Raw genomic sequence first — 15,340 nt, 5'->3', positions numbered from 1 at the left:
TCATCTGTGGGTGAACGTCACCATGATGAAAATCACTGTCTCTAGGCAGAACTCTTTTGTACCCTTGTAACTTTAAAAAGAAAATCAGGTAGTTCAGTGCAATGTATTTCCTGAAAAAGAGTGTCTAGTTACAGCAGACCAAACTGTTTTTTTTTCCTCCAAGGGAACATACTGAATGAACTATATTATTCTCTAAATAATGGACAAAAACATTCTTTATTACGAAAACTTCATGCTCTTTCATAAACGTTAATAACGCTGGGGGTGTGTGGGTAGGAGAGCAGGTGGGTAGAAATAGAAATGATAAATGCAAAAGCAAAGTGGGATAGCTCTGAGGCTGTAATTTCTTATGAAATATTTCTCCATATGATACCTCTTTCCTTCAGAACACTTTTATAAAAGAGAAATATTTCACATTGCCTGCAGTCTTCGGGTTTTTACTGCTTTTTCTAAGTCCAGTTCTTCTGAAAGGCAATGGGAAGGGAATGGCTTAGGGAAGCCTTTATTTAACCAGATGACATAAAGTACTAACAGCAGTGGAAATTTCCTCATGCTCTGGGCCTGAACCTTGTCTAAAAATCATCTCTTAGGGTCAGAGCATTATTCCTCTCCAATGCTCATTTATTCTCCAGCAACTCTCCCAAGTCTACTGAGATGGGACAAACTTGCTTGCTCTTCTGAAAATGTTTTCCTGTGCTTTAGAAATTGGATGGATTTTCCTCATTATCTTCTTCAGAGGTCGCAGAGCTCTGTGACTAAGCACTGCTGTTAGTAGCAGCAGTAGCTGCTGCACATGTGGACGGATTCAGGTGGGCTACTGGGGTGGGCTCCACGTCAGAGTACCAGGAATCCTTCCAGCTTATGTTTGCCTGGAAAACTCTGTCATTAAATTTGATTCCTACATTGTAGCAGCCAACATTTCAACTTCCAGAATTCTGTCTCAGTGTGGCAGTAAAGGTCACGGATTTGTTCTTTTTCCTATTTCATCCCCTTTCCTTCACTATTGCTATTATAAAATCTTCCTCACAGATACTAGGAAAGGTTTAGGACCATCCTGCTAGTGAGACTTACCAATGAGAATTTCTGTTCAGAGTCCAGAAAACTTCATTAATGCTGAATAAGCACAGTTCTTTCTTACACGGTGCGTGCAGAAATGCTTTTCTGAAGTGATCCATTGCACTTTGACTGAAACTTGTCTTCATAGTTATACAGATTTTTTTCATGGCTGAAAGTAAAATGTGGTGAGCTTGAAATATTGATATGTAGAGCTTCCTGGCTAGCTTCTAAATGAAAGAAATATTCTATTTTAAATAATAATTAAAAATAACTAGCACAAGAATGATTATTTGCAGCCCTATTAGTTAGAAGCAAGTGATGTAATGAGCAAGATTAAAATCAGTGCTGGCCTTTCCTGCTAGAAGTTTGTGGGTGTTTTATTAATTTATATGAAATAAAATTTGATCACTGAATTATCAGTAAGGACTTTATACAGCAGGGCTTGAGTGATTTCTGTTGGTTTTCCCTATTGTGCTCTCCCCTTTGTCACCTCGACCTGTGTGCTGTCGGCACTAGATCTATATTTATTTATGTAGTAGGGAAAACCTGAGAAGTGTGCTATTGATTTCATTGATTGGAAACATGTAGCTAGCACAAAAAAAGACAAGTTCGAATGGATACCAGCTGCTCAGAGGCTTCTACAGCCTGCTAAAGAGTTAAGACATGAGCAGAAAAGTCATTTGAAAGAGGTAATTGTATCAGGCTGGATAAATGCTTCTGTCCCTCTATGCTTACAAGTTCAAATGTAAAGTCTGACAATTATACGGGGACATGTGGAAAAAAAGAGATTCTTACAGGAAAGTCTAGCTGGGCAATTTGCATTGGTCCATAAAGAAAGACGGAGAACAGCAGAGGTAAGAGAGTCTCAGCCTACACATCTAGCAGGGAAAATGCTGCAATATGAATTAATTTTCATTAAAAAGGTGTGTGAAACAGCAGGAGGATGAACTGAAACTCTGCAGATGGAGAGGGCAGCGGTAGGAAGGCATCAGCAGGGAGACCCTGTGCTGCAAATTCCCATTGCGGAGAAAAGGCAAATGCATTTACCCTGTCAGCCGAGGGAGGTTTCTTTTTATTGTAGGCTGTGTATGACAGCTAGTGTATATGGGCACTTCTGGCTTTGGGGATTTTTGTTTTGGTTTGGTTTTAGTACCTGAAAAGCCTTGAAAAATATTGGAAAAATCTAACAACAGTGAGTTATCCAGGCACTCAGTCTGATGTCCCTGCAGACCAGTGGCCTGCAAAAAAACCCAGAAGGAACTTTTCCCTTCTCAAAAAGGTCAATCCATTAGCCACAAACCCAACAGATGTTGAAAGGAAGTAATTTTAAACTGTAAGGTTTAAATTGGCAGCAGGGGAAGATGAGTTGCCAAAATGTGTCTTTGTTCTGCTGTTTCTGAAAGCCTCAATTCCTCTGAATGGAAGACTTCCACATTTGACCCCTGCACAGATATACTTGTGTTACATTTAAACTGCTGTGGTGCAATCAGAAGGCTCAGGCTAAAAAAAATGGCCCATGAAACAGGTACAGAGCAGTCTCAGCCTATGGCAAGCTCTGTACTGCTCTGGTTTCAGCACTAGTAGTACCAGAAGTGGCAATCAGTGAAGGCTGCTGTCACTGGGTGACGGCATTTGCCTCATGGGAAGAAGCGATGGGGATTTGGTCCCTGGGACTTCCCAAATCCATCTGTTGTGTCTGCCCATGAGCACTTCAGTCCCAGGGTAACTGTAGCTCCAGTGGCTTTTCCTGAGGAGCTTCACCTTGTTTCTGGCATGGCAATCCTGCCATAGGATTGAAGTTACTGCGCAGAATCCGCTGTGCATGAGCAGAGTTTAAGAAAAAGAGATTACATTAATAGGGGTCTGTGGAAATCACCTAAAAGGTGGAATTTTGAAGAGAATAAGAAAGCAGATGTGATTTCTCATGGAGTGTATAGGATGGTTTAGAAACTCTATAATTACTTTGTAATAAGTTGTACAGAATCCTTTTTGTTTATTACACATATGTACAAAGAAATAAGAAGCATTTTGTAAATGTAGTGGTCAGAGACGGAGAGTAATTGAAATGTTAATTCTAATCATATGCTGTGCTCATGCATTTTTAAAATCATGTTATCTATTAATTAGTGCCTGTAAGTGCACTGAAGATAGAAAATGCTATAAATTACTATGTGCTATTGTTACTATCGTTATGCACTAGGTTTAATTAGTTCTCGTACATTTTAATTGGATTATTGAGATGTAACTTAGAGAACATGATTTCAGACCAAATGCTATCCTCAGAATCCTGGTGAAGTCATCGGCTGCAGTGTCTGTACATACAAATAAGATGACTAGCTTGTTTACCTGGATCGATACATAAGTCTTTTTATATTTGTCCTACATGAACGTGTGCATCTGACGGCTTCCATCTTCCCTAAAATTACCCTTGTCTAAGACTAGGCTAGGGCATATGCAGCCCCGCCTCATGGTGGTGTTTCCACAGAAGGATGTGTCACAGTGCTAAGCGGTGCTTTATGGCCCTGGAAGACTAGAAACAAGAAGATGATAGCACAAAGATGAGAAGAGTCTCAGTTTCCCTGTGGGGCCAGCACATTTCTGTCACCCTTTGAAGAAAGGGACTTACCTTTAAACCAATAGTATCTTTAAAAGTACCTGGTTCTAGATTTTCTTTTTTCTTTCCCTGTCAGTAATACTGATGAAACGTGCTGACCTTGTCCTTCATTCTTGCCTGTGGTTCAGAAGGATGTATGGAAAATAACTGTTTCTATTCAGCCTTATTTATTTATTTATAAATAACCACTTTTGAGGGAAGCGTCAACATTCGATCCTCTTGGAAAAAAACCTTTGGGAGATTTTCCTTTCAAATTGGTCCAAACTGTTTCCCCCTGCCCCCCTGCAAGGTCAGGAAATTTCTGGGTTTGTGTAAAGTTTTAGATAGTCTAATTCCAGAACCTACGTTATTTCTAAACCAGGAATCGGGCAGCAGGCCCATCTTCCCATGTCTGCTTGCAACAAGGCTTAGTGTTCTGTATTTTTCAGGATGTTCAGTCTTATAAGACCCCCTGCTTAAAAATCCTCCCCACTTCCCCCCCCCAAAAAAAACCCCAAACAAACCCCAAAACACATTACAGGGGAAGAAGGAATACATTTGCTCTTATTATAAAAGACATTTATCAAAGTTAAATCAGCTGGGATTTTCTGATACATGGCTGACTTGCAAAATTCTCTTTAACGTCTTTTCATTTTTGGCAGTCAGAGGAAGTACTTACCACTTGGATTACTGGAGCTGTAAGGGGATTCCAGCTGACAAGAGAAAAAAAAGTAGGTGATTTTTTTTTAAACTATTTTTTTTTAACTATTTCCCTATCCTACTTTTTTCTGTCATTTTCCCTGTGCAAATGTCCTCCTGCTTTGGTAAGCAATTTCGCAGGGTACCAGTCCAGTGCTCCTTGCAAATAATCGAAAGTCACCTGTTGAAGCCAGGGAGTTTTGGGACAAATTCTAAACCATGTAACAGCTGTCTATTCCCATAGTGCTGAGCTCCTGATTAAAAAAATATTAAGGTTTGCCCCCTTTTTTAAATCATAGCTTTCTGTTAATCAGTTCTGGGGTCTTATGTAGTGATATCCCCAGTTTTTCAGACTTAGTAGGACTGAGCCCAATTGTCCCTATCTTCAGATATTAGGAAGTTAATCTTTTATTTAACCTCTGTTGAATGCTTCCTATGTCAGCCTAAGAAATCAAGTTTGTGGATTAGATCCTCTTTTATTTCACATAATGCTGCAGTTGCAAGAATCCCCTATGCAGCAATCTTGCTTTGTGCGCATCGTTTATCTAATGTTACAAACAGAGCAAACACTTGTCCCCTGAAGATCGGGGTGTGGGTAGGGGTTTGGCCTCTAATATTTCCTTGTCAGAAGCAATTGTTTCAACTGCAGCTTATCAGTTTATCTTCAGAAACACATGCCCTTGGCAATTGTCATACGTCAGCTGTGACAAAATGTACAGCAATTTTATTCTCTTCCCTTTCCTCTCCCTTATATTCCAAACGTTATGGTGTATGTCATCCCTAATTGCTGAGAATGGACTGAGGTTGGCAAGATTTTGCTGGCAGTTCTAAAGCAATGGTTTGTGCTGTACTTAGGTTAATTGTTATTTCTTGGCATCTCCAAATTGTCCCCCTCTCCGTTTTACCTCTATTTTGTTCAGTTTAAGATTTCTGCTATGGTCTGGCATGCCTGTGGTAATGCAAGCCATACATAGGGATTTTCTTGACCAACAAATTTCTGCTCTGCTTAAAAACCCAAGCAAGAGAGAAACCCCCACACTTCAGTGCCCACCTATTAGTGCACCACCTGTTTCTAGAGTTTGTGCATTTCCTCTTGAATTGATTAAATAATAATAGCTAAAAGGAGTAGGCTTAGATTAGAAATTCTGATTTGGGTGTTCATTTTCTTTTTGCTTCTACTCTTCATAAGCAAATAGAACTCTCCAATAATGTGCATATCATTGCAACACTGTCATGCAGAACATTACGATACAGCATGTAATGTTAAGCTAGCACTCTTCACTTACCTAATATATTGAACATGGCTTAAATAAATATTTAATTGATTTGTGCTGCTGAGAGGAAGCAGCAGAATATCTAAAGAGTGTGTTCATGGAGGTGAAAGTTGGGGAGGAAGGTGATCTGTGGGGATCATTGTTCATTCAATAACCTCATGAACTGTCTTTCCGATTCCTGTATACCTTTCTTCCAAGTGTGGTATTGCATGCATTAATATGGATATGCATATTTCAGCAGCCCCAAACCAGTAAAGAATTTCAAAGTATTATCACATGATATAATGGTGAATATTAAGTTGATTGCTATTTGCTGAACTGACAATGTAGGTTGAAGCCAATACATCATTTGACCACATTCAAAGAGTCAGCACAGGACGTGGAGCGAAGGTGAGGTTAGCAGTGATACGGAAACAGATTAGAGGCCTGCAAGCATGGCATTCATGGGCCATGCTCTGCACGTTTCACCAACAGTACACTTTCAAAATGTTTTATAAAACTTCGCCTACTGCAAGGATCAGAAATGCTTTTGGGAAGGTCCAGGCCAATGCACGGTGTCATTGACAAGGCCGTCACTGGCATCACTGCACCAGCTAAACAATCATCTTCAATGGAGTAAATCGATAGGAGTACATTGTGTGTTTGAAGACAGCGATCTTTTCTCCCCTGCAATCTCTACAGACCCTGTGGCCTCTGCTCCTAAAGGCTCTTGTCATTTGGGACAGCATGCCATTCTTCTCTCAACCCGTTCACATCAGCAAATCTCCCTGTGGCTGCCCAGGTTGAGTCGTACTCGCAGAAAGACCACCTTGCTCTCAGGACTTAAATACTTCTGTCATTTTCCTTGTTACAGCTCAATGGCTTGTGCCTACAATGGTTCTAAAGTTTTCATGAAAACCATCTGCCCAGGCATTTTGAGGTAGCCATTTTGTTTTTTCTGTCATGGACTTCATGATCTTTTCAGGTTATGTTACTGGGTTTATAACTGTTTGGCATAACTCTCATTAATACACTTAGAATTCTTCTTCGTCTCTTAATATCCATTTTTCTTCTTTTCTCATTGTAAACCTTATAATCCTCCTGTTTGACTTCTACTTTTTTAGTGTGGTTTGTTCCTTCATTAGTTTAATGTGTGTGTAGGTTTACAGTGAAAAATGACTATATATTAAATGGGACATTCTTATTTAACTAATTCTGCCCCTTCCCCTGCACTTTGCAGGAACCAGGAGTCTAAGGGGTAGCTTGTAAATTCTAGGAGCATTGTCTTTTTATGTACTATATTAAGGACAGTATTCCCATTTCATGGTTCTGTAGCTCCAACTCAAAGGTGTCATACTGCGTGGCTAGTGGTCTCAGATGCCAATGCAGTACAAATTAATGAATAGTGCTCAAGGTGACTAAAAACGCTACAGTCTCTATTCCATCCTGAATGGCATTGTCAGAACTGATAATTAATTGCTAAAATTGCTAGAGCCAGTCATGTCTGCATAAGGCTTGAGCAAGTGAAAAGCAGGTGGCTTCCTTCTGCATTCATGTCATTTCTAACTGATGTGAAGGCAATGACTGTATAAAACTGCTTTAATTCCAGCTTAAGCCTGCAACTTCACTAGGCATTGTGATAGTTCCACTGACATATCATTAACTCTTCTTTCTTATCCAACATTTTTTCTTGTTTTTCTCTTAAAAAAATAATCTGTGAACAACAATTTTTAAAAAATTGACAAAAGGTGTCTGCTCTCCTGCGTGCTTTCACTGGACAAAACGCGAGCCAGACAATGTTTTGCGTAAGCCCAAAGAACTCTGCATGCTGGCTTCTTCATCCCTGTTATTAGCATGTTGTACCAGATCACTGTGAGGAATTACCAGTGAAGTGGGGACTGAGTGTTTGATCAGATGCATGACATATAATCTAAAAAATATTGCAATGTTTTTTTAATCTGCTCTCGCAACACAGGGAGTGCATTCGATGGCACGTATCGCTTTCTGTTAGATTAGCTCTGAATGTTTCGCCTCATAGGAGCCCAGATATTGAAAGTTGTGTTGTGGTGGGTTTTTGTTGTTGTTGTTTTAAATTAAAAAGGAATGGAAAAAAAGCCCATTTCTAAAAAATAAGGAGAAGGAAACAGGAATTATCCAAGCTGCAGTTGGTATAAAGGAAGTGAAAGTTAACACAGCCACAACTGGTAGAGAAGATGTTACTCCTGCTGCTTTTTATTGGATAAATGTTGAAGGGTTTTTGTCTTGGAATTCTGTCTTGCAGAAAGAGCTGTATAGAACAAAGCACCCCTCAGACGAAGCATGGGTTTGGGGCTGGAAATGCAACGTGGCAGGTTAACTCAGAAAACACCCGTTAGGAAGTGACCTCTTCCTGAGTTGCTGTCTTGGCTCTTGAATCCAGACAAGGCCTCTGAGAGGGTCCACCGTGAAAAACAGCACTCTGGATGCTGTGGTCTGGCCATTGGCTTTGTTAAGTGCTATAGATGAACTCAGAGTTGCAGTGAGGACGAGACTGATATAGACTGATGTGCGAATGTCTTCAGTGTCCTTGGTTTTATGCTTTGCTCTCATTACTTGGTTTCCAATTTTGTACTCAAGAATTGATGCTTGGCTGGAAAGAATGGTTTTGTTTATGTTTTTAAGCTAGTCTAGCATTTAAAGTGAGTCTAGGGAAATATTCAAAAGAATCTAATTTTGCTTCTCTGTAAATAGGTGATTCTAGTAAAGATGTGAACTCCTCAGAATGGGAAGTCGTGACAAGTTGGAAATCGCCAGAATTGTTTCCCGCTGAGCTCCGCTGTGTAAGCTGTGAAGCAGCAAGGTACTTGGAGAGATCACCTTTAGTGACAGACCACTAGTGTCCCTCTGGCAAAGGGGTAAGTGATGGATAAATAAGCAATGATTTCACAAATACTCACTTATTGCAGAGAACAACTGAATTTTGGGGAGATTTGTTGAAACGCAGAGCCTATTTACAAAATACTGTCCTACCATAGAAGGAGATGGCTATAAAAAGCCTTCATGTAGCCATGCAGCAGCCAGAATGGGCGGATAGGTGGGTGATTTAAATATTTTGGGATGAATGAAGATGATTCTAAATGAAAAGTACTGTGTTACAAGTCATTGGAGATCTGCCCCGTATATTCTTGTTGTAGATTAGTTTTATTTAAGCATACATAGCTTATAAAAATGCAACAAATAATCCCTGTTTCATAAAAAGGGTTTATTAACAATTAACAATAATGCCACTGAAAAGACAGATTAAAAAAGAAGCTTTTTGAGCTTGAAAATACAGTCTCTTGTGTTGTGGATTCAGGGAAATGATAATAGAGCATGGAGGCTTTCCTCTTCACTTCATTAGATAGCTGGTTTGGATCATGGTTCTTGGGGATTTAGGAAGTGTGCCTTATTTGGTGTGATGGTGGCTTATGTGAATGGATGTGAAGTCAATGAGTATTGTTTTTTTGATAGTTATCAAGGAACTCACTACTCCAGTCAACTTGTGTCAATTTTCATTCATGATGTCAGAGCTCAAACTTGAAAAAAAGAACATAGAAAGGAAGAGGGGAGGGGAAGAAAGCTCATGTAAAGTATTCAGTGTCCACCAGGGCAAGGGATTTCCCATGTTCCTCCTTCCAGATAGCGGTGCCTGCCATCCTGGCATGGTATTGCTTAATTTCCATAACTTTTATCTTTTTTTTTTCCCCTAAGGATTTATCCTTCCTCAATCTTGTTCCAATGTTGTGCTTACTAAGTATGTTGTAACTGTAGTGAGGCATAACTTTAAGCATTTATGTTGGTGTGCTAGAGGAGGACAGATGATCTCCATCTTCCTCCCTGTAGATACAGTGCCAGTATTTTCCACTTCTTACAAGGCTGGGGGAAGCGAAGTATTATGCTGTAGGGCATGCACTTTTTCTCGCTTTTCACCGCATAGTCATCTACTTTACTTCCATCAGCAACAGCAGAAAGAAGCATCTGGTCCCTTATTAACTCACTAATCAAATATGAACACCAAAGAAACTCCAGTGTTACCAAAACGATGAACAGGAGTACAATCAAAACAAACCCGTAGATGCTCTGGTTATGTATCTATGGTGGATCCCAGCCAGAACAAACTGTTAGCTGCGCGGAAAAGTTGCCAAGCTCTTAATGATAAAATCAACCCCATAAAAATGTTATAATTAATGATTTAATTGTAACATCTTTGGATGCTTTTAAGTTATTGTTTCAGGTATGTTTTCTGCCGCATTGGAAAGGTGCCTGTTTCTATATTTCATTTTGTTTCTAAGGATCAGTTGTCTAACCACTTGTTTAACTTTGAGTGGTTATAAAGCACGTTCATTTACACATACCTCACAGGTATTAACAAACGGGTTAGGAGTATTGGGCCAGGACCTGTGAAAGCAATTCCCAAGTCAGTCCAAGTAGCAGTATCTTTTCCTGGCACCTCCTGAGGGTAATCCGTGACCTGGGAATCCCAGGTTTGTCCTGGAGGAGGGCCACAAAATTCTCCAATCAGTTTTCCAACTGAAATAAAAAGCAAAGTGCCCCATCAGACCTTTCAGGATTTTTCATTCTACTATAGATTCCAAGTCAAATCTGCAAGTCTGTCTAAGCCGTGGTTGCCACATAAACTTGAGCAGGAAATGCTAGTTGCTCTCTACTCTTCTCATCCGGGGCATCTTTGGTGGCTAGCCTGAAGGAGCGCCGTCAGGACGTGTTTAATCCACTCTAAATGCGGGCTGCCATCGAGGGGGATGGTATTGCTCCACCTCCATCCCTGGGGTTGCTCCACCTCCATCCCTCCACTTCCCTTGCATCTGATACAGGTGCTGTGAGCCAGATCAGTGCAATCATCCACTGGAAAACCAGTTATTATTTTTAAGAGGTTGTTGGGGGTTTTTAACTTTTTTTTTTCATTGACTCATTAAGTTGATCCAGCTCACCACACAGTTGCAGGATAGCTAGATCATGAGAAATGTGCGGGTGGCAGTAGGAGGAAGATTGTAACAAACTTTGTTTTGTGAGAAATTCTTAATTTTGAAAAAAGGAGGTAAACTTTTAAACAATTTCAAGAAGAAAAAAAGGTGGGTTTTTTTTAAACAGAATAAATAGAAGCTATTTATCATAGATAATTAATTAAAGGCCTTAAAGCTGAAACTTTCTGAAGTCTTGAAAAGCCCAATGACTAAGCCAAGCTAGGCTTTTTCCCCTCTCCAGCTTGTTAATTTGAAAACGTTTTTTCTAGGTTTCTTTCACAATTGCTTGTATTTGGGAATATGTGAACCTTTTTCTCTCCTACAAATATTTCTGGGACGGGAAAACTGCATGTTGCCTAGTTTAAAGAAATACTTGTAGTTGCACTGGAAATTATATTTGTGGAATTGCTTGTCATGTAGGTTGCAGTAAAGCTGAAGCCTCAGAAAGAGGGTTTAAGAATCACACAGTGGGCCCTCATGGAGCCAGCCCTGTCCTAGGGGTCTGCAGGCTCTGCTGTTTCCACTCATTTTTCACTTTCTGCAGCTGTTACTGGTGCATTGGCTTTGCTGTGGTGCAGTGCTCAGTGGCCAGCATTGCTTGGGAGGGAGCTCACAAATGAAGCCCTGACAAGGTGGGGAATGGTGAGAGGCATTCTGAAATGCCAAGGGCATGTGGGCAGAAGGGCTTTGAAAAAACAACCAGTATTTTGAGTCATTTTCCCTTTCACATAACATACTGTCTTTAATCTCATTTAAAGCTGAAAAGTGTGCTGGTGTATCTCTACCTGTTATAGATACATTAAGAGACACAGTATAAATAAACCACACCTAAGCGATGGGTTTAAGCCAGAGAACGTGGGTATAGTTCACACAGGTTTGTGAACATAATGAAGTCTGGATTTGTTGAAAGTTGGCTGTTTACTTTTACCTATGGTAAAGTCACGGGCAAAAGACGAGGATTCCATCTGTAAATGTTTTGAGTACCAATGTGTCTGTAATGAGGGGTTTTGTTTCCAGTCCAGCTTTAGCTAGATGGCATTATCCCTAATAGCCCTTGTGTGATGCAAGTGGGTATGCAGTGAAGAAGAAAATATTATATGGACTGCCTAGTATCAAGTCTATTAGTTTTTACATGTACTAACACTACGAACACTGTATGAGACTCTGTTAGGAAAAGTTGTTCTATATTGTGTTGCAAAATATTAGTATGTGAATACAGTGATCTAATTTATACTGGTATAGTGAATAAAGGTGGGCAGCCAGAGTGTGTGCTTGTCAGGTTGGAAAATGAAGACTCCTATGATGGTGAAAGGGCTCGAGGAGGAGTGGATGGGTCCTGTGGTCAACGAGTGCTTGCATGGCTGGTGTTGACAGCAGGGATTTGGCTTTTATGACCATGGAACCCTCTTTGAGTGTCAAATGTTAGGAAGAGATGGGATCCACCTGACCAAATCAGGCAAAAGCATTTTTGCTAACATGCTGGCAAACCTGGTGAGAACTTTAACCCAGGAATGGACAGGAGAGAGCTGATGACAAATAGACAAGTGGGGAAATAGTGGACCAGATTGGTAAGCAAGGGATGATGTGGACAAGAGAGACAGCAGAAACTGCACACAGGACTGAATGTTGTCCGGCTAGAGCATATGCACCTAAATGAGGAGGTGCCAAGAGGGCAGCATTGCAGGGAAAGCCCTAGTGCTTTTCCTGGAAAATAAGCACAACTGGGTGCCTCTTTGAAATGGCTGGACGCTAGTGCAGACAGCATGGGGAACAAAGAGGAGGAGTTCAAGGACTGTGTGTGGCTGCAGGACTCTGATCTGAGTGGGATCGTGGAAGGATGGCGGAATAGCTCATATGACTGGGGTGCTACTGTGGATGGATACAGGCTCTTTAGGAAGGACAGGGCAGGAAGTCAGATGGGAGAAGGGGGAGTCATCTTTTTTGTTAGTGATGGGAAGGTGTGGACCCCTGCCTAGGGATGGGCAATAAGCCAGCGGAGAGCTGACAGGCTAGGATTAGAGGGCAGCAAGTGTGGGTGATGCTGTGTTGGGTGACAGCTACAGACACATGAATGATGGGTAGAACATCTAGAAGCAACTACAACTAAAATTACTTGAACTTTTCATTTTTAAAGCTTTTTCCACTTCCAATTTGGGAATGACATTTTTCAAGTCTGAACTCTTCTCAAAAGTATTTTTGGAAAGTCTGAACAAAAACAGTTTAGCCATCTTTGTGTAAAATGACTGCTATGAAAGTATTCATTTGCTATGACACATTTTTGGCAGACAGCTATTGAACAGCTTTAGGGCCTCATTGGAAATGTCCAAAAGTGTTTTTAAAATCATTGAATAATTATTATTGATCATAATAGTGCTTAGAGACTCCGCCTAGCAATCGGAGGCTTAAAGCACTAGATAGTCTGCAAGCTGCAATGACAAGAGAGTGCAAGCCCTCAAGGACTTGCAAGAGGCTTTGCGGGCCACAGCAACGGTGTATCTGCATATCCAGGGGTAAGCAGGACACAGCAGCGAAAATGTTACTAGGTTGGCAAACTGTGGTCAGCGATGGATATGCTGCTGGCATTTGGCGCGTGGTGCGAAAGAACTGAAAGGACGGGGGGCTGCCGTCCTCCTTGCCACCGACCAAAGGCTGCAGCAATCCCAGTGCTGCAATCCCCCAGCTTGTTTGTCTGCTCTCTCCACTTTGGCCTGCGAATGAGGATTATTCAGGGGAGTAAGGCAGTACTGCAAAAAATCAGCTTTAATGTGAAAAAGTAGGTGTTTATTCTGAGGCAATTGTCATCACCATGGCTCGTAACAGCCCAGGCATAGGGAAGTACTCGGCATTTGAGCAATAAGGTGGACTGTTTGCAAGTAAAGTTTTAAAATTTCCAGGAGATGGGAATAATTATATTGCACTTCCCACTGTCATTTTGATCTTGTTACACAAGCATGAGCTAATGTGAAATTAGATCCTCTCCTTATAGAAATGTTCCAGATTAGTTTCACTTGACACGTTTTTGGGTCCATTATTAGAGCTACATTTGCCCCAAACTTCTGAACCTTGACTTTATTAGACCCTTTCCAATGGCCATGAATTCTTCTTTCACGTTTGTGTCTATACATTAAAGCTGTGCCTCCTGAAGATACAAATGTGGAGGTGGTTCGTGTTGGTGGACAAAGTGGAGCTCCATGAAACTGTTCATCTTGGATCCATGCTTTCCGTGGATTTCTGGGATGCACCCCAGGACCAAGAGCTATGAAATGCTATTCAGAAATGCTGTTAATATTGAGTTGAGGCAAGTGGACATTCTCTCCTGAAGCTTTTGGGTTAAAAATTTTCAGATATTTTTCAGTCAGCTGTTTATTTCATGGAAAGAAATGCATTTAAACTTTAAAAAAATCTAACTTCATATGATCTTTCAACTAATATACTGCTGAATTAGAAGAGTAAGAAAAGCCTTTATTTATTGCTGCCTTTTCCCCAAGCTGTTCTTTTAGTTGCATTAAAATGGAATATATTTGGGTATAAAAGATGACAGCTCCTTTTCATGGCCTTTTACTGTATTTTTGCTGTGGCTGGTCAGATGCTCTTATCTAAAGCTTTGTTCTTTACAGTGGAAAAAATTTCAGAGGATTTAAGAGTGTGACAGAGTTTTCAGAGAAAATAAAATTTTCACAAAATACCTAGCGCTGATTGGGAAACGGGATTTCACAATGGCAAAGCTTCATGCTTTTGTTGAAATTCTTGTTGACAGCGATGGACTTCAGGGTTCGTATTGCAGCTCAGCAAACACGCCCATCCTTTTGCGCTTCGCTCTGTGGCACAGGTACTGTTTGCAGTAGGGCTGGTGGGTGCCTCTCCTGCCTCCTGACTAGCAGCTGGTACCTGTGGTAGCAGCTCAGACGTGATTCCCACACTAGGGCTTTGGCAAGTTTGGGAGGAAGCTGGTATGGGCCGCTGGGGCTGCCCTTGCTGGGTCACCCTGGGAGCCAGAGGGTCTGGCATGTTTCTGGGAAAGTGCAGGTACATAAAAAATGGGTCGGCTGAAAGAACATTTCTGAATGGTGTTTGGGAGCGGAAAACATGCAGGCTTTTTTGGCACTGTGAAAATTGAAACACTCTTACAGTGATGAAGTGACAGCTGGTGGTGCAAGGAGAAGATTAGGAATAAGAAAAAAGGAAGAGCGTTTGAGTTAACCATTCTTGTGGCAACTTTTAAATAGGACCAGAGCAGAAAACAGTTCTTGGCTAGTCTGCTCCTGTGGCATCGGCTCGTCTTCCAGCAGGCAGAGAGCTGCCAGAGGCAGCAAAATGCCACAGAGCCAGCTGGGGCAGCGACAGCCAGACGGGCCGGGCATGTGTTCTCCAGCTGCGGCTACCTTCTGCAGAGCCAGCCCCGCTTGGGGGCTACAGCCTCGTGATCTGCCAGTGCTGGTGTTAAGTACTTTAAATTTCCCCCTCAAGAATCAAAGATCTTCTTTGATGCCAAGTAATTATAAAATTGCTAACCAGGAGGTAGTAAGGGCCTAGTAAGTGAGGCACCTCCCCTGCCCACAGGGGATTGTCCAGGGGGAGCTGGGTGATTTAAAAATGGCAGTTCAACCAATATTCACCTAATGGTTTCAGTTCATCCCCTTTTGCCACAGAGATAGATTGTCTCATCTTGCTTTGTAAGCAGTGTGAACGATTTATCAAGTTTCATCCTCAAATAATCTCCAAGGCAGGTTTATGTTGAG

The 15,340-nt window shown here is 41.2% G+C and overlaps 1 long non-coding RNA gene across 1 annotated transcript in view; it reads left to right on the top strand.

Moving 5' to 3' along the window:
* The window catches only part of LOC135312549 (uncharacterized), a 184,111-nt gene extending 170,288 nt beyond the window's left edge, over positions 1-13,823 (top strand). Inside the window, exons 8-10 of the long non-coding RNA XR_010372130.1 lie at positions 4,312-4,380; positions 8,332-8,495; positions 13,732-13,823. This is a non-coding gene — a long non-coding RNA (uncharacterized LOC135312549). The remainder of the gene's footprint in view (positions 1-4,311; positions 4,381-8,331; positions 8,496-13,731) is intronic.
* Positions 13,824-15,340: the final 1,517 nt, after the last annotated feature.

Source organism: Phalacrocorax carbo, chromosome 3 (assembly GCF_963921805.1).
Source record: "Phalacrocorax carbo chromosome 3, bPhaCar2.1, whole genome shotgun sequence".
Lineage (NCBI taxonomy): Eukaryota > Metazoa > Chordata > Aves > Suliformes > Phalacrocoracidae > Phalacrocorax > Phalacrocorax carbo.
The sequence above is the reverse complement of the archived record's forward strand: the minus strand, read 5'-3'. Positions and strand labels throughout refer to the sequence as shown.